The sequence below is a fragment of the Erpetoichthys calabaricus genome, chromosome 1 (genome assembly GCF_900747795.2).
Source record: "Erpetoichthys calabaricus chromosome 1, fErpCal1.3, whole genome shotgun sequence".
NCBI classification, from domain to species: Eukaryota; Metazoa; Chordata; class Cladistia; order Polypteriformes; family Polypteridae; genus Erpetoichthys; species Erpetoichthys calabaricus.
In genome coordinates, this window is record NC_041394.2 from 128,466,371 (window position 1) to 128,490,972 (window position 24,602).

Here is a 24,602-nt window from a genome sequence, read left to right on the forward strand (position 1 = left end):
AACGTGTATACCAAAACATTTGTAATTGCAACAATTTTCTTGGAGAAATGCTGCATTTTCTGGGAAAATTCCAGGGGTACCGATAATTTCGGCCATGACTGTATATGACAGAATGAACTGCTTGTAGATAAGGTTAGTCTTTTATTTGTGTCAACATATTGCAGTAGTTTTATTAAAAAATAAATGTTGGTCGTTCTAAAACAGTTCACATGTGAGATGCCCGTGCACTGTGTCATCCCCGGGAACCCGGGATTCCCAGGAATGACATGCAGGATTCCCGAATTCCCGGGAATGGATAAACAAATCCGGGAATGGATTCCCTAGTGACAATGGCAGATTATACTGTGCTTACAACCCAGTGACTGCCATCTGCAGCTCAAAGTGGCTAAGAAATACAGGTTTAGGTGTATGTGTCTGTATGACTAGCTTTGCACTTGTGGCTGCGTGTTTCCTACCCTGTGCCCAGGGCAGCCAGGAAAGGCATTGTCCCCAGCCCTGTAACCCAGCACTGGAAGAAGCTAGTATGAAAATGTATGTAGATGCTTAGTTTATTCCAGATGTGAAATGCAAGACAAAAAGCAACAACAAAAAGAAGAATTAAAATAAAAATGTTATTAATTATATAAAATGTATGGATTCGCTGTGTCTAGTGGTAAACAGAAATTGTTTCGAGGACAGGCATGAAAAATAATTTGGAAAGTAAAGGTTTGGATGAGTACATAATTATACATACAGTGACAAATTGTTTACTTTCTACTTTAGAGTGATATAGAGTGTATATGGGTATTTATTTAATTATTTGGTTTAGTACAATACTAGGGGGCTCCGCCCCCTGCTCGCTTCGCTCGCCAACCCCTGGTGTTGGGTAATTATAAATAGCGTGATGTATGTATGAGATATAGTATAGTGTGAAGGTGTAGATGACGCATATAGGAAGCCAAGAATAAATTGCAAGGCACAGTGTAAAGACTTATCGGAAAATTTCTTTGTACACAACATTAGTAGTAAAGATGGTGTGTTGTTCTTGAATGAGTTTCTCTTGGCATGGATCATTTATAACCTTAACTTTAACGTCAGATGAACGTCAAACTCGTGAGAAGGCCACATAAAGTTGTCCATGTCCAAAAACGGGGTCAGAGAGGTAGATGCCAACCTTGTTCATGGTTTGGTCTTGTGATTTGTTGATGGTCATGGCAAATGCAGGTTTAATGGGGAACTGTCGCCGTTTAAGTGTAAAAGGTAATTCTAGGTCAGAACTTGTAAGGTCAATTGTAGGAATCAGAACAGTATTGTTAGCATGTGATCCTGTAAGAAGTTTTGCTTCAATAACATTGTGTGTCATGGTGTTGACGACTAAACGTGTACCATTGCATAAACCTTGTTTAGTGTTAAGGTTTCTTAATAGCATGATTATTGTTCCGATTGTAAGGTTAAGATTGTGTTGTGGTAATCCGGCTGGGTTAATAGTGTTCAAATATTGTAAAGGGAAATTAAGATGGTCATTGTTGTCATCAGAGTCAACTTTGTCAGAGCTTAGAAAGAGCCGTGCCTCTACAGGAAGTCATGCAATGACTTGGTTATTTATGTGATCAACAGTAATATTTTTTGGACATAATATAGTCCGTTGTGTTAAAAGGGGTATTTGGTCTAATGAGATTGCTGTTCCAAATATCTCCGTAACTAAGTCGTCGCAGATAAAGGCTTGAGGAATTGTAATAATATCTGGGTGAAGTCCATCTGTATTGGTGAGTGTCCCATCTCCCAGTTGTAATAACCAATTGTTATATTCTGGATCTGGACATCGCATGTTTTGTACCAACTGTATCTTTTGAAAGCAATGCCAATTGTCCGCGTAACATTTTTTCTTCCGCGGTTTTAGAAGCGCGTTGTAGGCGCCGACGTTTATTGTTTTTTTTGATGCGGGTTCGTGTTTGTGGTCCCACTACTCGAGCCGTCTCGTTCTGTACCCGTGATCGTGAATTCATGACTTCTTTGTTCTTTATCGTTAGTAATATGGATAAGTAATAAGGAGGATCGCACTCACTGTTAATATGCGGACTGTTCGTTTCTTTGTATTATTACCAATCAGGTGTCGCGCCTGTATATGTATTGTAGTCCGGTCTCTTGTTATTTATGTATGACATCGTCCGCGTATTTTAAGGTGGACTGAATAATAGCTGAGCGCATGGCATGTGGAGCAATAGCCAAGCACTGTCTAAAATCTCCTCCTAATAAAAGTACCTTTCCTCCAAAGGGAATATTATTATTCATCAACGCAATGCCAATTGTCCGCGTATTTTAAGGTGGACTGAACAATAGCTGAGCGCATTGCATGTGGAGGAATAGGTAAGCACTGTGTAAAATCTCCTCCTAATAAAAGTACCTTTCCTCAAAAGGGAATATTATTATTCATTAACGTTTGTAGAAGTTTATCAATGGTGTTGAGTAAGTGACTGGATGCCATTGTACATTCATCTATAATTAATAGTTTTGCAAGATGGATGTCACGTGCATTGTTACTGTTCATTTTCATAGTGGATACCGATGTTTCTGTGATTGGGACCGGTATTTTGAATAAGGAGTGACATGTGTTTTTGGAGCCGAGACATTTTTTCTTCCGCGGTTGCAGAAGCGCGTTGTAGGCGCCGACGTGTATTGGTTTTTTTCATGCGGGTTCGTGTTTGTGGTCCTGTTACTTGAGCCGCATCATTTTGTACCCGTGATTGTGAATTCATGACTTGTTTGTTCATTATCGTTAGTAATATGGATAAGTAATAAGGAGGATCGCACTGACTGTTAATATGGAGCCTTCTCTGATCGTGAATTCATGACTTGTTTGTTGTTTATCGTTAGTAATATGGATAAATAATAAGGAGGATCGGACTCACTGTTACGTCGTTTGCTGGCGTGCAATTTTTTTGAGGGGCGCGTTGCCTCATTTTTCATTTCTGTTAGTGGAGGGGGGCTTTGTGTGTCGTGGGTCTGAATCCTCTTTTTTGTGTGTGTCCTGTTTCGTGTGGTATGGGCTTCGTCTGCCGCTTTGTTGCATGGGTCTGTTGCTATGGGCGCGGCGCATCATTTCTCATTTTCCGGTGCTTGGAGGGTGTAATAAAAAAGGTTTTCTCTGTAACAGGAGAAGGGATGAAATAAAGGAGTAAGAGGGGGGGGTGGTCGCTTCAGTGCAAAACCAGCTACAAAGATTGGAATGTCTGGGATGATAGCGAAAGAATGTGCAAAAACTTGTTTCTCATAAAGAGTTTCAGAATGTTATGGGAATACAGTCAAGGCTATGTACTTGTTTTTCACTTCGAGGGGCTTCATTGCAAGCAACGCTTGTTATTGTGTGTCTTCTGATACTAGGCACTGTCTCAATGAGGGCCAAGTAGAAGAAAAACAATACCGCGTCCCGTGGAAGGGTGTGTGCTGAAACTGATCACTTCTGTATACACTGCTTACACGTAAGCCATTCTTGGGCAAGGACACTCAATTAGTATATAAGGGAAGGTTCCGCCCTCAGTTTCTTCGGAAGCTCAACCGTGGGGAACGTGCACACCGCCCGGTATTGGACCAAGCTCACGAGTTGATCCTCTGACGAGACTGACACGCGGGCTCCCTCAGTCTACTGGTCTAGGATGATGGCTCTGGGTCTTTTGATATTACTGTAAGTCAGTAGTATAATTCATATATCTGTATTACTGTAAGTCAATAGTATAATTTATATATATCTGTATTACTGTAAGTCAATAGTATAATTCATATATCTGTATTACTGTGAGTCAATAGTACAATTCCTATATCTGCATGTATATTGCTATTATATTGTATGTAACTGATACTATATTTGAACAAGTAAACAATTGAAGTATTGGACCTTTCCTCTCTGATTCCTGCCTGCTTATTTTCTGTTAAAACCTTGAAACCATTTTCCCAAACTAAAACAGAGGGTTTCTTCGTATTATTACCCATCAGGTGTCGCGCCTGTATATGTATTGTAGTCCGGTCTCTTGTTGTCTATGTATGATGTCGTTTGTTGGCGTGCGTTTTCTTTGAGGGGCGCGTTGCCTCATTTTTTATTTCTGTTAGTGGAGGGGGGCTTTGTGTGTCGTGGGTGTGAATCCTCATTTTTGTGTGCGTAACGTTTCGTGTGCTATATGGCGCTTGCGTCTGACTCCTTTGTTTTTGGTGTGCTAGGGGCGCGTTGCCTCATTTCTTATTTCTGTCAGTGGAGGGGTGCTTTGTGTGTCGTGGGTCTGAATCCTCTTTTTTATGTGTGTCCTGTTTCGTGTGGTGCTTTGTTGCATGGGTCTGTTGCTATGGGCGTGGCGCATCATTTCTCATTTTCCGGTGCTTGGAGGGGGGCTTTGTGTGGCGCCTGCGCAGTACGTCTTTTGCGTCCACGGCCCATGTCCCTACGTCCATCCGGTTTACCATTCTCGTTTAGTAATATGGACTATACACTGAATACCCTGCCGTTCTCTCTTAAACTCTGTGAAGTGCCTTGAGCATGGAAAAGGTGCTATATAAATAAAATGTATTATTATTATTATTAGTGTGATGCTCCTCCTGGGCATCCCACATGGGTGACAAACCCAGCCGGGTGCCACAGCACTTTTTATAACTTTTTGGTTAGTACATTAGAAAAAATTATTGGTGTTTTTGGTAAATTATGCACATTATACAACACTTTTTTTTAAATTATCAAAAGGTTAAGTAAGTGTTGCTGTGGGAGGTTTGGAATGCATTATGGGTACAGTGATCCCTCGCTATATCGCGCTTCGCCTTTCGCGGCTTCACTCTATCGCGGATTTTATATGTAAGCATATTTAAATATATATCGCGGATTTTTTGCTGGTTCGCGGATTTCTGAGGACAATGGGTCTTTTAATTTCTGGTACATGCTTCCTCAGTTGGTTTGCCCAGTTGATTTCATACAAGGGACGCTATTGGCAGATGGCTGAGAAGCTACCCAACTTACTTTTCTCTTTCTCTCTCTTGCGCTTTCTCTGATCCTGACGTAGGGGGTGTGAGCAGGGGGGCTGTTCGCACACCTAGACGATACGGACGCTCGTCTAAAAATGCTGAAAGATTATCTTCACGTTGCTACCTTCTGTGCAGCTGCTTAGTGAAGCGACATGCTGCACGGTGCTTCACATACTTAAAAGCTCAAAGGGCACGTATTGATTTTTGACTTTGTTTTTCTCTCTCTCTCTCTCTGCTCCTGACAGAGGGGGTGTAAGCTGCCGCCTTCAAAAGCTTTGTACCGGCGGTGCTTCGCATACTTAAGCCAAACAGCTTTATTGATTTGTTTGCTTTCCTCTCTGTTTCCTTTGAAGAGGAAGATGTTTGCATTCTTTTAATTGTGAGACGGAACTGTCATCTCTGTCTTGTCATGGAGCACAGTTTAAACTTTTGAAAAAGAGACAAATGTTTGTTTGCAGTGTTTGAATAACGTTCCTGTCTCTCTACAACCTCCTGTGTTTCTTCGCAAATCTGTGACCCAAGCATGACAATATAAAAATAACCATATAAACATATGGTTTCTACTTCGCGGATTTTCTTATTTCGCGGGTGGCTCTGGAACGCAACCCCCGCGATGGAGGAGGGATTACTGTATTTCCATTATTTCTTATGGGAAAAATAGTCTTGACTTACAACCAACTTGAGTTACAACCAGCACTCCTGAACAAATTGAGTCTGTAAGTCAAGGGTCCACTGTATAGTGATATGAGTTTTTGGCCAAACTATTCACTCCTACAGAGACTTTACTTTACTCTAGTTGCCTGCACAGTCCCCTTGTTCTCAATCAAGCACTTTTGGGATGATGTGCAATAGGATGTTCTCAATATCAATGTGTGGTCCATCTGTGGCAGACCTATGCAATGCAAGTGTAATGAAAACTGAAAGAGGTGCAGAACATTTCTTTAATTTTAATAGCAAAGGCTACAACAGCAGCCATAGAAGGAACAAACACCAACAATTTCCTAAGAAAATAAAATGGGCCTTGGTTATAGTGCTGATGGTTAAGTGGATGTATCAGATGTACTGTTTAACTAAATAAATATTTTTCAGTAAACAATATTTGTGTTATTATTTTTTTAATACTAGGAGCTAATATGTTTAGTTTGCTGGTGCTCCTTACTCTTGAATGTACTACATACAATTTCCTATCAGAAAAACATTTGAGCCATAACTTTTTGTCTTTTGTTAATGGTCATTGGAGAAAACAATTTTACAGAAAACTTTCGAAATGAAACAGGTAATCAGTAGGAATAATATGAATTTTGTGTATGTAATTTCACCTTGTATCCCATTCTGTGAAAATCGAAATTTTTAATCAGATTTGTATTTGATGCTTTGATCTGTAATCTGGTACTTTTACAAACTTTGAAAGTTTAGTCCAAAAGTGTTTTGGCCTCATGGTTTTGTATTGGTAGCTTCAGGATACGGCTAATTATTCATGAGGAAGATGAGAGTTCCCTAGTATAACCTTCAAATGTTTATTTCACACCTACCAAACAATCCCCATGCATTCTGACCTCTGGTAGAAGAATAGTGTGTAACAGTACATAAAGATGAGCTGTCACACACCCTATTTATTTCTTACCTTAACTCTTTTAGGGCTAATTTTTTTTTGTTTCTTTTCTCCCAGGGCTGAATATTTTTCCAAAAACTAACATTTTTTAAAAAAGAACACAAAGCAATTGTTTAACATATCAAATCAACAAAAAATATTTACTTTTGACAAATGTTACTGTCTTGCATGTTGTATGAGGGCGGCACGGTGGCGCAGTGGGTAGCGCTGCTGCCTCGCAGTTGGGAGATCTGGGGACCTGGGTTCGATTCCCGGGTCCTCCCTGCGTGGAGTTTGCATGTTCTCCCCGTGTCTGCATGGGTTTCCTCCGGGCGCTCCGGTTTCCTCCCACAGTCCAAAGACATGCAGGTTAGGTGGATTGGCGATTCTAAATTGGCCCTAGTGTGTGCTTGGTGTGTGGGTGTGTTTGTGTGTGTCCTGCGGTGGGTTGGCACCCTGCCCAGGATTGTTTCCTGCCTTGTGCCCTGTGTTGGCTGGGATTGGCTCCAGCAGACCCCCGTGACCCTGTGTTCGGATTCAGCGGGTTGGGAAATGGATGGATGGATGGATGGATGTTGTATGAGCCTGAATTCTCTATGATTTCACATACATATCACATACATTTTACACAGCAAAGTCTGATCTCGCTCAAAGCAGCCAATTTCAGTCATTGCCACATTGCACTCCTTACAATATGTGTTGTTTTGATGCCTATTTTTCAATTGTCTGTTGCTGCATTTTCTAACATATATTGTTAGTGTGTACTGTAGAGAGACAAGTCACCCATTTGCCATCGTGCCATGCCACTGCCACCAAGTTTTCTGCCTGCATGAAAACCGTATTGTCACCTCTTTTCATCTTCTGAAACTTTATGAACTTTATGTATGGCATTATAGCCTGGCTCACCCCATGGGATTTGCTTCTGTTTATTACAGAAGTGAATAAAACTTTGCAGCAGCACGTACCTAAGCCACCAGGGGACAAAACACGTTTGGACCAATGCTCCCTGAAGTTATATCACCAGTTCTGTCCCATCTCTATTTGTAATGCCACAGCGCGCTTCATCTCGTCTTTCGTTGTGGGTTTCCACGTTGAAAAACGAGAATGCGATGCAAACGCAGCCCGCGATTCAAAAAAAATCTCTGCCTACCTGTTTGTCTCGTCTGACAGTAGCTGAAAAGCAGCATCAGGAGAGAGCAGCCTGAAGTACAGCAGCTGGTGATCTGTCGTGTCCAAAAGCAAGCCATGCCGTCTTGTAAACTCCGGTAGCCAGATCGGCTCTCAACGGTTCAATGTCTGTGTATTTATCCCATGCGACCCTTGCCATAGAAGCATCGGCTGCACGAAGGCACTCAACTGGCAGCAGATCCGCTCGCGCGGCATCGGCTGGTGTCTGATCAGCTGATGCCTGCTTCTAACTCTCTTGCTCGATCTCCTGATCACTGCCAATAAAGTCCGATTCTGAAAAATCAAGAGTCCGACTCCGCGGTAATGCGCAAAACAACGTCTGCCAAGTGTTTTCTTTTCTGCACTTGCTTCGCTGCCTTTTCACATGTCGGTGCCATCTTGCCTTTGTTTACATTTCGCAACTCACGCACACGCAATGTTTATTTGCCGAGTCAACGAGTCTAGCATTCCTCCAAGCACAGAGGGAATGCCTGTGACGTGACAGTGAGATTTGTCACCATTAACAGCTGATTGTCGCCCTTTATCCCTGGATGTCGACTTTTGTCGACATTCGCCTTCAACCCCTCCTGTCGACAAAAGTCGACATCCGCCCTAAAAGAGTTAAACACACAACTGTAACCTGTAGTATGAATAAGCAATCATATGCAACTATATATCACTGGAATGCTCTGAACCTAGACTATCCAATAGTAATGAGCCTTTCACTGTATGTGGCTCAACATTGGTGGGATCTTTGATAAAAGAAGATTCACTCAGCTATGACACGATGCTTGTATTAGCATATACGAGTGCAAATTGCATATTTTGTAAATGAAAGAGGGCCGGCAACAAGGAAACTTAAGATTTAATTAAAGGAAGAATACCTTGGCTATGTAAAAATGCCATATTACTTTTGGTTAAAATTTGGGTTTATTGCAATGTATACAAACAACTTTGACATATGGGGGGTATTTTCCGTACGTCGCTTAAATCATTTGAGATTAGATGCCTCATCTTGGATGAGTTAATGCCAGTGAAACTCATCTGGGATAAGTCGGTTTTTCAAATGCAGTCGTGTAGTAGTTTAGTCGAGCTGGATCTAATCATCCGAGATGATTGCGCGCGCCCACGCTGAGTGAAAAGCCCATATATATTGAGTCTAGAAAACATGATCAGCAAGTCTTTGACAGGCTGTAACAAAATGACGAAAGAATGGGCGCATTTGTTTTTCACACAAGCGGAGCAAGACCTTTTATTCGAAGGACATGAAGAATTTCAAGATTTAATATGCACAAGGGGTAACACTGCAAAAGCAGCCCAAACCAGAAAAGACGGCTGGCAAAAAGTGGCCGACAAATTAAACGCGTGTGCATTGTACTTACTGAACGCAGCGTTTCATTTCCTATGTGTCAGATTAATTATTATTTAATATGTCATAATTCCAGATCAAACGTGAGCACAAGGAGAACACGGGAACAGGTTAAAGTGAAGTACAAGAATATACTTCAAACTGGTAAATATTGGTATATAACTATTTAAAGAACTCTTGACATAAAGAATCATATAATGTAAAGAACATTAATTTTAAAGCTAATAAGAAGGCAGACAAGCAAAAAACAGCTGGAGGTCCACGCGGTCCAGACCTAACCCCTGCAGAAAAGTTGACTCTCCAGCAAAATGCCCATCGACCTGTTTCTGAGGGCATTCCAGGGGGAAGCTCCTCCTCAGAACCAGTGGCAGGATGCAGTGGTCACTTCATTTCAGGTAAAGGATGGTCATTGCATATATTTGTCCTCAATGTATGACATAGGTAGGTTCCATATAGCCCTCATTTTTTGTTGGGTCAGTTGCAGGGAATGTCATATCCCTAGAACCTGTGTCTGACCAATGAGATATTGACAAAGGTCAAATATTTGATGAAGACACTGTGTCTGATTATTCATCAAGAGGAGAGGTACATTTTCCAAATAATGTTTGATCAAACCCCACTGTGATCAGTCCCATGTGCCCCAATCACATTTGGAAATCCTGGGTAACGAGAATGTTAGGCTGATTGTGAGATTCTTTATGGAACTGTGGGTGTTTTTACCTGTGTATTACCTACCTGCAATGGCATGAAACGCCTCTTTTGTGCGTACACGCAGGTGTCCAGGAAACACTATGAAAACCTGAAGGAAATATTTCAGAGCCAAACAGACTTTACGAATTGCCTGGCAAAGTGCACTTTTAGATAGATTTTCCGCATCGCCTACAGTATATAAAAAAAGTGCTGCTTGCAAAAAACCTCAAAGCAATGCATATTGTCTGTGTGGTTGTGAGAGCCCGACTTCGCCGAGTTTGACATCGAATATAAGGTCCTAATAAATTTTTGAGGTACAATATTCCCCCTCAGCTAAAGCGGTATCTTTCGAAAAGAACTTCCTCTGGGAGCAATAAAGGATCTTGCCGATCGCACAAAACCCTCTCTATATGAAATTCTCTTCTTATAATTTGCGTACCGATATCAATTGGTCGCTCATTCATGAATGGTGAAGTCATGACTAAATGAATTCCATGCACGGACACTGATTATGTGTGTGAGCTAATCCTTGTTTACATCGAACAAACCTACTCCGAGCAGGTTTGAGGATTAGGATGTGTTGCTATGACAACAGATCCAGCAAGAGTTTCGAAAAACCGACAGATCCAGGATCATGCCAAATCGTCAACAATTACATCTGGCTAAACGAGTAATCCACGTATGAAAAATACCCCCATGGTGTTGCCTCCTGATGCAACACCTTGTGCATAAGTGGTTACACGCATGCTGGATGTAAAACCAAAATGGATCAAGCCATTAAATCACACATACACAAAGTAGATAAGGCAGTGAACTTCCAGTACACATGCAAGAAAGCTCGACTGCTACAGCTCTGTGATGTCACGCTATCTTTGCAAAGCATCCATTAAAAAATCCTCAGATTACTAGTGGTGTATAATCTAAACGTCACATATGCTGAAAATACTCCAAACAAATGTACTTGTTTGCTAACATATTGCTAAATAAACTGCTTTTGGAAAACCACCATTTGTTCCACAGTGAAGCTCACTCAAACAATACCTGATATTTTTGAATGAAATGCCAGCATCTTTCACTATTCATTCAGACAAAGCATACTAGATTCTTGAGTCAGCATGACTATGTTGTCCTTCTGAATGGTCACCTTAAGTGTTAAGAATAGTATTAACTTTTCCTGTATTTAAAGGGAAATGCTGGGTTTAACCCAGATATCGTGGTTTATATAGAATGTATATTAGGTTGCACAATTAATTGTATATTGATATTCTAATGGCAAAAATGTGCTGATTACCGCTTTCCATTTATCACTCTTGATCTGTCAGGAATAAAGGTTTCCCAGTTACAGGCTGCTATAAACAACAAATCAATGCTGTAATCAAGCACAGACACTTTCACTAAAACTGAATGTGTTTGTGAATCAAAGGCACTGAGATCATATGAATAATTACATCATCCATGCTGAATGTATTTTTAGGAGTATAATCCCTAACATTATTTTTTTAAAAGTGTGTATTACTTTCTCATGTTCGCAGCACCAGAAAAATTGAAAAGTGATGATAACCTGGCAATTTTTTGGAGTTTTAATACCAAAATGAAGAATATTGTTTCATTGTCAATGGCAGCACTGTTGATCAACAAAAGCATACTGTGAAAACTGTTACAAACATTTAAACTACTCTCTAAAATTTAACCACATACTTCATTATGGAGAGCGTACGAAAGACAAGTTAGCAGCACCAAGCCCCAGTAAAGTTAGGCCAGTGATACAATAACGTTCTGATGCAGGTCTGTATCCAGCAGGCTGTTGAAAGAAAATTAATATATAATAAGCCATTGTGTTTCATTTATCAATAGACAAGCCTGCAATTAAAGTTGGGCGTAGTGAAGGTTTTAAAAAACGATGAACACCAAGGGCAACAGGTACTTTATCCCATCCTGCAATTACTTTTCCAAAGTTGTATTTCCTTTACTAGGGTTGAATCATTAATTATTTAAAATTGAAGTGATGTTTTTAAACAATGTGAATAGCAAATCACAAAGTTTAGCCTCCTTAGCATTACATTTTTTCTCAAAAAAACCAAAAAGCGTTTTAAATTTTTTTGGCTCGAAACATTACATTTTTATTAAATCTCACCTTTCCACTGTAAAACGTGCAAAACACTAAAAGTACAAAGTCAGAAGTACATAAAGTATAATAATGATACAAATAATAATAATAAAAATATGTACAGCACACTGCACATGTGCGAGTGACATGAGTGTTACTTTCAGATTCCCACAATCACTTTCAGTTTTACTGACCATTTCAATTTCACCGCTTGAAGACAGATTCACCTCATTATCATTGCTGATAAGAAGTATTTCTTACAAGATGCCATTATGAGGCTTATGGAAGACAGGTCTATACTGTTGCCCAAGTAATGCACAGCAATAACGCTGTCGGTGCTTTTACAGCAAAGTAATCCTTTGGTCTTATGAGAGACGCATCTATACCGCTGCCAAAATGACACTCAGGACTAAAGCTTGTAACACTGTTTTTACAGCCCAAGTGATGCTCAAAACTAACTAAGGAGGTTAAGATTTTATTTGTTTTCCACTATATCCTATAGCGCCATCTTTGGGGAAAAGAAGTACAAAAGTTAAACGCTGGTTATCTGCTTAACAAATTTTTTTTTTTTTTTTTACGGTGAAATATTTAGATATTTTGTGTAACGTTTAGATTCTATTTCTGTTATATACAGTGATTACTTTGATAATTATTTTGTGGTTTTTCAATTTATAAGCTAAATGCTCGATATGAATATATAATGTTCTATTGACAATGCAAAATGTGCAATATTTAGATGCTACTCCTGGGCCACAAGTCAAGGCTTTTGTGATAATTGTTCTTTGATTGACTGCTCTATTACAATTAAAAAAATGTAACAAATACATCCATCCATATATTGATATATAAAGCAGTTATTTTGATGGTATCTCTCTCTCTCTCTCTAATGATTCATCATGTTTTAAATCTATTACAGACTGAATACTGAAATTAAGTCTGAACTGAATACTGAAATTATAATACAAGTCAAATAACAATCGCAATATCTGTTCAAAAAAATATCTATTAAACTTTTTCCCCCAAATCGTTCAGCCCTAGTCTTTACCTTATTCCAGAATGAAATGTATCTGAAACATGTGCCACTTTATGCAATACAACCGACTTGTGGTTAAGCAGAAGTATGGAAGCATGCATAAGCACATTTTATTATATTTATGAGGAATTTTCAATGAAATGCAAAATCTTGGAATGCAGCTTTCTTTAAATGAGTGTTCCAATACTTTCCTCAAAAACAGGGACGCAACTGCTCAAGGAATAAGTCTGGACTAGAGTTCAACTAATTAACACTAGAATCCCTGAAGCCTATGAAAAAACTCAATCTCACCCACCTTAAATTCCTTCGCACCTCTCCATTAGTGTCTTTTGTTTTGTAAGTGTGTTGAGCAGCACAAGCAGCAAGCAGCCTGCTGTCCCATCCCCCCCACCGCCACAGTCAACTCAGGTAAAAAGTTCTCCCAGCTCAAGTCTTGTTTATCTGGGTGTGAGGTGCCTGGAGTTGTATAAGGTAAATAATATATCATTATTTGGAATACATGCATTTCATGTTTGTTCCGTGCCAACAATGATCTACGTAAACATAGGCTGAGAGGAAATGCGAGAAAGTTACTGTACTAACAACAAAATTTTGACATGAAGTGTATAATGTGTGAAGACTGAAGTCCAAATATCAAATAAACACTTTCACAAAAAGTACATGTATAACAAGTGCGCTTTTATTCAAAAATATAACCGGAAAAAAAAAAAGAAATTGAGTTTGGGTATGATGCTGACACGACCGTTTGGGTGCTGCAGCGGTAAGAGCTGCTGACTTATAATCAAGAGGTTGCGGGTTTGAGTCTTTCTGCTAACCAAAATTACCATTTTCAGCAATGAGCTGCTCAGGCTGCTTGTGCTGATCGACACATTTACAAAAATTAAAGATGCTAATGGAGAGGTGCGAAGGAATTTAAAGGGACCCAGGATTACGACCTTTTTCGTAGGCTTCAGGGATTCTAGTGTTAATCAGGTAGGAGATATGATTGATTTATATAGGGCTCAAAGACTTAATTGGCATTGGCAGAAGTGATCCCAATCAGGAGTTGGCATTTTGAGTGATGGAGCCCTTCTAAATGTGTAAGATTCATTCCACACACAAATGGTGTGATTCCCAAAGTGAAAGTGACTGCAGTTGAGAGAACTTCTGACTTTATACAGTAGATAAGCCTAAGGAATACATAATACATTGTGTACTTATTGTACGAATACCAGTGTCAAAAGATTGTTTTCTAGGCCTATCTTGAATCTATTTCACTGTAGTCAGGAAATGCGGAGTACTTTTGTCTTTTCTTTACACAATAGTAAACCTGCTCTTCCATTTCAAAAGTAGTTATGCCCCAGATAATGAAGCCAGGAACACTTTTCACTGCCTGCAATGCACATAATAAGTACTTATTGCTCAATCATATTAAATATGTTCTTTAACTACCAGCTATGATTAATATCTTTGCTCCTAGATGTCACACAGTGTACAGTGACAAGCAAAAGTCTGGGTACCCCTGCTTAAAATGTCTGTTACTGTGAGTATTTAACACTAGAATCCCTGAAACCTACGTAAAAACTTGTAATCCCAGGCCACCTTAAACTCCTTCGCACCTCTCCATTAGTGACTTTTGTTTTGCAAATGTGTCAATCAGCACAAGCAGCCTGCTATCCCATCCCCCAACCGACACAGCTCAAGTCACAAAGCAGATTCTCAGAGATCAAGTGTGTTTATCTGGGTGTGAGGTGCCTGGAGTTGTATAGGGTAAATAATATATCGTTATTTGGAACACATGCATTTCATGTGTGTTCCATGTCTACAAAAATCTGGGTGAATGAAGGATAACAGGAAATGTTGAACACATATCTAAAACAAACGTTTTTCATGTTATGGTACCAACAAAAAAATTTTGACATGAAGTGTATAATGTATGAAGACTGAACTCCAAATATCAAATAAACACTTTCACAAAAGGTACAAGCATAACAAAACAAGTGCACTTTTATTCAAGAAAATAACCAAAGAAAAAGAAATCAAGTTAGGCTAAGACGCTGACACGACTGCTTGGGTGGTGCAGCGGTAAGAACTGCTGACTCATAAGAGGTCGCAAGTTCAATTGCGGGCACTACATACAATTACCGTTTTCAGTAGTGAGCTACTCTTATTGTTACTATTGTAGAATAAAAAACATACATTTGATTTGAGTCTGTACCAGACGGTGTAAATTTATGGTACTTGTAAAGGTTAACATTGTTTTTTTATTCAGTTTTATTCTCTCAGTCATGTTCACACTCCCTCCAATCTGACACTGCTGTTTTCAAATAAAGACATATTATAAAAGAGGTGAACTCAGATGAGGATGAGGGTTCTATGTCGGAGAAAGAACAGAAGCTCTCCCCGCAAGAAACGTTCACTCACACACAAGAACAACACAGCTGCACCAGGCGTAAAAGCAAAAGATGGCAACGTTTGGATGCAACAGGCTGGCCGTCATCCGGCCAGTGAATCTGCCACACACATGTCCTTCAATGAAATGGCAAGGCTTACGGAGCTCACCAAGGTATCATGCAAAGCTCAATTTGCGATTATGTTTCTTGATGGTCTTTATATGAAAAACAATAATTATGTTAATACTTATATAAACGCCACATCGAATATTGTTTACCTATATTTATTTACTTACTTTCCTACAGCGTAAAGTCAGAAGTAGACTGCAGAGCTTCCTCAAACATGAGCACGCGTGAAATGCGTGTTCCACATAACGATATATTATTCACCCATACAACTCCAGGCAAGACACAACCAAATAAACATACTTGAGCTGGGAGGACTTTTTGTCCGAGTTGAGCTGCGTCAGTGGGCGAATGGGATAGCAGGCTGCTTGCTGCTTGTGCTGATCAACACATTTGCAGAACAAAATACGCTAATACAGAGGTGTGAAGGAATTTAAGGTAGACCGGGATTACGAGTTTTTACGTTGGCGTCAGGGATTCTAGTTTTAAGTGAGCAGAAAATTAACTGATCACCAAAAACCATGAAATGTGTCATCTTTAACTTTTTTAATATTTTAAGCAAGACTACATTTTTTTTATTTCCATCATTCACATGTACAAAACACCATAAAAAATTAAAAGGTTCTGGAAGCAAATGTTTGGGCACCCAACATGCTCAGCACTTTGCAACACCCTCTTGGCAAGTATCTCAGCTTGTAAATGCTTTCAGTTCTTGCTTGGAGTATTTTCACCCATGTGTCCTTGCAAAAGTCTTCTAATTCTGCAAAATTATTGGTCTGCCTTGCATGCACTGCTCTTTTGAGATCTATACACAGATTTTCAGTTATTGTGAAAATCAACTTGTCTCTCTTGAAGTATTCCATTGTTAACACGAAGGACAGAGAATTTATACAGATTTGCAATTTGTATCACCTGGAGTTTCCTAACGATGACTGTAAACAAGCCATAGCTCTAACAAGCTAATTAAGGTCTGAGACCTTGGGAAAACTTATCTGAGACCTCAAATATCTAGGTTTGCCCAAACTTTTTAATGGTGCTCCCTTCTTTTTTTCACTGTACAATTCTACAAAACAAAATAATTCACTAACCTTGCATAATATATTGAAAAGAAGTGTGTCATCTTTAACTTCATGCCTTTTGGTGATCACTTTACTTTCTGCTCACTTAACTAGTCACAGTAACAGACATTTTTAGCAAGGGTACCCAAAATTCTGCATGCCACTGTAACTGCACAGCTGTCTTCTATATAAACAGAGGCATTATAAGTCTGTATATGCTTCACAAATGTAACAATTGAATGTACTAAAATGTTACATTTATAATATTTAAATATTATAATTATTTAGCAAATGTTTTATTCAAATCAACTTAGAAAAACTTTTTAAAAATTTAGTTTTGTAAGCAAAACTAAACTATTGTAAGAACACATGTCCACTACACTTACATCACTATCTTACTGTCTTCTATCAAAATAAACATAATTAAACTAACACCAGACTAATATACTAAAACTGAAATAAAAACTGCAAAAAACTAACATAACCATAAAAATGTTTGTAACTGTACATGTGTTGTTTCAATGGTTTAAATAAACCTTTTTGCCATAGCCTGCTGTTGAGTACTGCTTATGTACTATATGGCTATTTATTCTCAGTGAAAAGATGAATATGAGGCAAAAGTGCAGAATATCACCTTTTAATTTCTGAGCAATGCTTCAAATATACCAAACAATGCTGGAATTTGTGTACCCCAATTCCAGCTGAGCAGAAGTACTGGAAGAAATCAATCTGATGCAAAATAAAGTTGGTTAAAGTTAGTATTTGGTACCATACTCCTTAAAGCAGTAACTGCCCCAAGTCTGACACCTACTGACATTACCAGACTCCTGCAAATTGCTTATACCTCCAGTGGTTTCTTTCTTTTTCAAAATGCTCCATACTGTTGATTTTGGAATACACCACTGCTCACCAATGTTTCCGAATGCAATCTGATTTAATTTCAATTTTTAAATTGCTTGCTTTTCTATCCTATTACAGTCAATTCTCTAGCTTTCATCTTGTTTTGTACCTTTGATATCAAAATTATAACTTGTATGCATAAACTCAAACTTAAGGTCTCCTAGAATAGCCACCAGCCATCGGGTGTACTATTGCTGATAACAAGTGGCCACCTGCTCTCACAAACAAAATATTAGCATATTAGAGCCTGTAAATGCTGCACTGAAGCCTGTTGCTGCATTTACTGTTGTTTAATCAAGAGAAAATTGTGTAACAGGAGGATTTGAAGTTAAAGGTACGCAAACATCATTTAACATAAATAATGTGAAACACCTCTGGTACCACTGTGTCCATCTTGCAATGACATGCTTGTATTTTAAGCTTTTTCTAAATTCAGAAGCACCAATAAGTAATGGCAGGTAAGATTTGCTACAGTGTAGTCTGCTGGATGCTGTAGGCACAAATGAAAATTTGAGTTTGTTGTGAATCTTTCACAATAAAAAAAAAACAAAAAAAAAAACAACATTTCCTGCATACTCAACAAATAACTTTGGTTAATTTGCTTGACTCACCATGCTGATCTATTTTGAAGGCAAGGTGTTACAAGATGGGGGGGGGGGGGATTGGGGGGTTAAGGGTTATTCACAGCCAACCATTTCCACATTGTGTTGTTCTATATTAACCTCAACTTTGCATTTTATTCCAAAAAATCATGTCAAAAGCGTTGCATATTTTGGCATGAAAAATTACATTTTTATTAAATCTCAAAAATATAATTATGATACAAATAACAATAGTAATGATGAAAAAGAATATGACATGAACAATAATAACAAAACCAGTAACAGTAATAATACTACTAATGATGCCAAAACAGTATATAATCTCAAAATGAGTCCTTTGTGTGGTAAATCTTAAAGCACAGTGAAAGACACAATCCAGCGTCACAGTCGGGACAATAATAGTGTTTCTTTTCAGATTTTCCTTCCAGATTTATCAGTATTTGAATATCTCACTGCACAGGTATGGGTTGGATTCTGTTTTTTTTCTGTTGGAAGTATATATTCAATAAAATGTCTACCAATTAGTGCTGGGCGGTATACCGGTTCATACCAAAAACCATTTTTTATTTTTTTTTATGATAAGGATTTTTCTTATACCGCAGCATCGGTTTAAATTGCCTAAACGACATTCGGAACGTGGCGCAGCAGGAAACTGTTCAAGTGGGGACCTTTTTCACTGCTACACCGCTAAACACAGATTTGTTGCACAGGGGCTATTTTTCACTGCTACTCCACTAAATAGGTAGTGGTAGTGTAGGTATTGCGTGAAAATGGACAGAGAACATTTCGAAACTGAAGCTGACGATAAAGTTGGACATAATGACACAAAAGAACTTTTGCCGAAAAAAAGGAATCACGTCCGTTTCCTGGAGATACTTTGGTTTTAAAAGGTCGGATGTGGACCATTATGTTCAAATGTGTAAAGACTGTTTCTATACTACTGGATAATACTGCAAGCCAAGTTGTACTTCTTTTATTTGTTTTCAATACAGTCTAATTTACCTGGGTACTGTATAATAGTGTGATGACATGTTGACTTTATTCTCGACATTTCCACTTTAATCTCGACGCTTATGACGAGAATAAAGTCGACATGTTGACTTTATTCTCGAAATTTGTCATTAAAGTAGGACATCGTAAACTAAACTTCATCATAAAATGAATATTTAATTTACTAGATTTTCTCAAACCCCGTCATAAGTTATATAGCACATTAAATGCTTTGTGTTAAGTGTTCCCCGAGCTTCTTAAACTGACTTCCTCTTACACTAAGAGGAGGCGCCGGCAGCGATCGCCACACAGAATACATTCACTTCATGATATTCCTGCTCTCTGAACATTTAGAATGGTAAGATAAATACTTGATATAATTTTCATGGTGAAATGCATTAAAGCATGCATTAATCATGTGGGGGCACGGCGGGGTGGAGGTTGCACTACTGCCTCACAGCGAGGGTGTCTCGGATGTACCCTGCCTTGCATTTGCATGTTTTTCTGGTGGGTTTACTCGGCGTGCTTCAGTTTCCTTTCAAAGTCATGTAGGATGTGGGGTTTTGTTATGCTATATTGATTCTGCTAGTGTATGTTTTGCTCGTATTCATCCTGCGATATACTGGCGACTCGTTCAGGGATGGGTGCAACCCTGAATGGATGGCATAATTAAACATGTATAACGAAGATATTTATAAAGTTCTGAACACTCCGTGGGCTAAGTTTATAACTAGTTTTAATTTCACAAAGACGTTTATCGTGTGGTGATTGGTTATGTGGAGAAAGAAAAAGGAAGAATAGGAACTGGGGTTTTGGTACGTCAGATAGAGACAGCACGCGTGCAATAAGAAAAGAACATGTTCAGAAGAACATGCATTGAATTCGGTGTTCGTGTCTCCGACCACCAGATCACAACCCCAACATTTACACAATATTTAAGTTAAACCTGTGCGATACCCATTCATACATCCAGTTTTTTGGAGCCTCGTCACACCTGCCATAAAGTTCTCTACACTGAACATACACCTGGGGACCCCTTACTGCGAGGTAGCAGCACTACCGCCTCACTACCGTGCATGTTTAATACCTGCTTTAATGCATTTCATCATGAAAATGATATCAAGTATTTATCTTAGCATTCTAAATTTTCAGAAAGCAAGAATATAATGAAGTGAATGGATTCTGTGCGGTGATCGCTGTCTCATCTTAGTGCGGAGGAAGTCAGTTTAAGAAGCGTAGTGATTAACAACTGGGTCAGGGAACACTTAACACAAAGCATTTAATGTGTTGCATTAACTTATGACGGGGTTTGACAAAATCTAGCAAATTAAACATTGATTTTAGGAAGAAGTTTAGTTTACGACATTCTACTTTAATTATGAAGTAAACTATGAGAATAAAGTGGAAATGTTGACTTTATTCTCGACATATAATTTGTTTTTTTCTTCCGTGTCCGTATTTTTTTTTCCTTACCATGGCCCTAATATGATTCCGTAGGGCTATACCACAAATAGCATTATAAATGCAAGTTGCAGTTTTATTATTTATGCATATAGCTTAGCTTGAAGCAAGGTCCATATTAATGCAGTTTGCCTAAATGATGGTTTAGTTGGTAAAGATGTCATCACCAAGTTGCACTTGTTTTATTTTATTTTAATTTGGTGAATACTGTGTAATGCACCTGGGCTTGAAGCCTTGAAGCAATAGTGCAACTATCAGTAATAATACTATTATTTATTTTACTGTTTCTATTTATTAGTTTAAATATTATGCAGTTTAATGATGGTGAAGTTGTTTAAAAAGTCACTTTAACGAGTCAGTGGACAGATATTGTTAACATTAACAGAAAGTGTAGTTGGTTTACAAAAAAAATTTACTATTTATTCCTTTTCTAAGACATGTTCAGTGCAATACAACTTTTGACAAGCACTTCTGGATATTTTACTAAGTCTAAATGCATTTTTGGATGGTTGAAAATATGTTGTCAAAATTATAGTTTAAGTTGTTTGCAAAATTTGTTCAATAAAAAGGTTCTATATTTTGACTGCATCTGTCATGCAATGCGATTCCTTCTCTTCATTAGTGCCACCCCCTTGAAAACTATCACTTTATGGGGCCATGCAAACCTGTATTAATACTTGTGTGCACATTAAAATGTTTTTTTTTGTACAATGTACAGTGCTCTTGACAGTGGAATAGGTTATTCTTAGCCAGTAATGGCAGTGGAAAATGTGGTTAACATCCACTCATGCATGGGGAAAAAAATACCGCTGAATACCGTGAAACCGGGATAATTTAGAAAAATACTGTGATATAGAATTTTGGTCATACCGCCCGCCCATCCCTACTACCAATAAGACGCTCTGGAAAGCGTTATGGGGAATTTACCAGCTGAATTTAAATATACACTTAAAAAGGCTGAGGAGTGTAACATTCTCAAAAACACAAACATACCAAATAAACGGGTGGCCAGCAAGCTTTTACTTTGTGTCTGCAGAAAGCAGCTGTTTGTTCACGTCAGTTTTAAACTGCACCAGTATGCTACTTACTGGACCAGAAATGTCTAGCAGGTTGTGTGAATTACTTGTCTTCCTAAAAACTTTGTGCTATGGTATGCATTTTTTAATGTTCAATGAATACCCTTGTTTCAGATTAAATTAAAGCTAAACTGAAACTAGTCTCTTAAAATAAAATTTAAGGTACATCATCAGTAACTGTATAAAACTAAATAGTAAATAAACTGAAGGGTATAAAACTGTACAAGAAAACATTTACTTTAAAAATCTAAACATCTAAATACTTACAAAGATAGAACACTGTGTTCCAGTTCCTATCAAACCGTAACTTTAGCAATTCATAATACATCAATTTACTAACACTATATCTACTATTTATCATTTGCGCTGGGAAAACAAGAGTTTAGAAGGCCAGCATTTTGGAACTGACTCGAGGATAAAGCCTCTGACAGTAAGTTCAAATCTCATACCAGGTTTTTACATTCTACCTGTGTTTCCTCCAAAATCCCCAAAGGTATGCACATTAGGTTAACTCCAAATTGGCTCTAGAGTAAGTGAATGTGTGTATGCCGTGATGGACTGGTTTCCTGTCCAGGGTTGTTTCCCACCATGGGCCCAGTCAGCCCAAGACAAGCACAGGTTCTCCACAACTCTAAACTGCATGAAACTGTTTTGACAACTAAGGAAAAACTACACATTCTGACATTAGATGTGATAAACTTCACTTAGTGTTGAACACATTATTAGTTTTTTCTGCTTGTGAACACACAAAAACTAAACATATTAAAACCATTACTTGTGTGCTAGATATTTTAACTAAGTTTAAAGAACTGCAGGCATATTTTTGCAATTTCATAATACACATTTTGCAAAACACTATGCACAGTTCGCTGCATTAAACACAATTACCAAACTAAAAATTTTTTTTTTGTTGGTTTTTGCTTTTTAATTTGGAAAACACTGCCATTCAAAATGGCACACTAGTTCTCAAGTGTGAAAACACAACCAAGTGCAAAGCATGAGCACTATAAGCAGGCAACAGGTTAGTTCTCTTAGTTTGTACAATGAGGGCAAACATTACACAGAAACGTGGGGGAAGAGATGTGAATATAAGATGAGGATGAGGTCATGGACACAGACGAAGATAAAAGTGAACCATCATGGGCCACCCTGGTTGATCTTGTGTTGTCGTCTATAGTTCAAGTATGAGGGAAGCTGGTCCCACATCATCACATTCCTCGACACCCTACACAATATACGGATTCCTCAGGACAATGGGAATGGGCCAGAGCACTCTAGATTTGTCATAATGTGAAATAATGTAACTTCCCAGCAGGTTTGTCTGGTCCAAAATAGTTTTATCGATCATCCTTTACTTGTCACACTGTATTTCCCACCATAAACACCATTCCTCAACCCCATTGTACTGATTTTTCTTCTCATCATGGAGGTAGAAGGTGTATGATTGGCAGCCCTACAGATGATACCCTTTCTCCAGGCACTGAAGGCCTGTAAGGAGATACTGTAGATGAAGTGGCATACCAGGGGTGCATACATCAGTGCAGATGATACTTCCCCAGCTGACTTGGCAGAGAGAACATCCCTTGTTTTATAGATTAGGTAGCATTCTGTCACCTGCTTGGGTCTGGCGACAGCACCTTATTATATACACAGTATGTATAGATTTTTTTGTCCTTTCCAGTCTGTTTACTTTCTTCTACTATATTTGTTTTGCCTGTAAGAAGAATGTTCAAGATCAAGTATGGGTAAAAATGTATTGTTTTCAAAAAAAAAAAAAAAAAAAATTGATTCCCCGTGGTATTTGGGTTTTATATTGGCTACATGCATGTCAATTTGAGGAAATGTCTGAGTACGTTTGGAACCATTTATATCAGACTGCCGTGCACTGCACACTGAAAATGCGAAAGTGTGTGTAGTCTTTAATGCAAAAAGACACACTTTTCTTTTAGAAGAGTTTCTATGATTTTGAATGAATGCGTTGTGTTCTCTTGCAAGACAGGTCTGACGTCCTTCATGATGTGCGATTGTTCTCTGTTATTGTGTGCAAAGTTTTGAAAAAAGGCTTACCTTCAAAAACCGTGTGTAAGAATTCAGGAAAAAAACTACAATAAAACGCTGCGAATAATGCGCTGAAGATACGCCGGGGGAGAAACATTCCCGTTACCAAGCAATTAAATTTCTGATTATAAATTGTATTTTTAACAGAAAACAGCAACTCTGTCTGAGAACGTCATCCGCCAAACTTGAAAAAATATTAACAATAGACGTTGCTGCACGCCGTAATTCACTTTAGGGCTTTCTATAGCTTTTCTCTAAAAATAAGCAGGACACTGCAATAATAAATTTCTATTTTGCGTAATTTAACCATACACGCGCAAACACTGAAGCCTGACTTTGTTTTTACAAATGTATTTCCCTCGGCCTTGCAATATACCGCTCCCGACAACGGGTCACTGATCTTCCGGTACTTCCGTAGGAAACACTGAGGATCCGTAATATTCTAGCCACTCTGCCCACCAGTCTCACTGAACAGCACAGTATCAAGAAAAGAAAAAAAAAACAGGCCCAGATCTTGAACATTTCTTACTTCGTTCGCCGGGTTCTCCTTCCTCACGTCATGACGAGGTCTATCTGCCGCCAAATAGATTTAAAATACAATGAAACAAGTACAGTTCCGCTTTAAAACCCTTTGTCCCATCTTCAGATCTCTTCAGCGCTATTTCAGATAATCCATTTCGTTACGTTTTGCTATTACTGGTTGATTTAAAAAGCAATTGTATTACTGTAAACGGCCCGAGTTCGAACAGCGTCGCATAAAAGACAACCACCAAAATCCCGGAATGGAGCACAGTGGCGGACGGGGTAGGCGCTGCATGAAAGCAATTCGACAAAGCCCTTTTAGTGACGTCACATTCTCAAACATGGGAGACCAGCATCAAATCTAACACGTGACCTAGTTTACTACGTTTGATCATGCGCACCGCGCAGGGAATATAGGGTATTCAAAATCGTTTGACCTTAGAAAATAACGGGAGTGCTTTTATTTTATTGTTTTAAATAATTAAGTCTTCGACAAAGAC

The 24,602-nt window shown here is 38.6% G+C and overlaps 1 protein-coding gene across 3 annotated transcripts in view; it reads right to left on the reverse strand.

The window, feature by feature from the left end:
* The window catches only part of kansl3 (KAT8 regulatory NSL complex subunit 3), a 159,900-nt gene extending 135,506 nt beyond the window's left edge, over positions 1-24,394 (reverse strand). For 2 of the 3 annotated variants that reach the window (XM_028806093.2, XM_028806084.2), the window contains exon 1: positions 24,110-24,393. The gene's annotated coding sequence lies outside the window, so the exon portion shown is untranslated. Of the gene's footprint in view, positions 1-24,109 lie in introns of all 3 variants that reach the window. The other variant, XM_028806102.2, reaches the window with a different exon arrangement.
* Between the last annotated feature and the right edge of the window lie 208 nt (positions 24,395-24,602).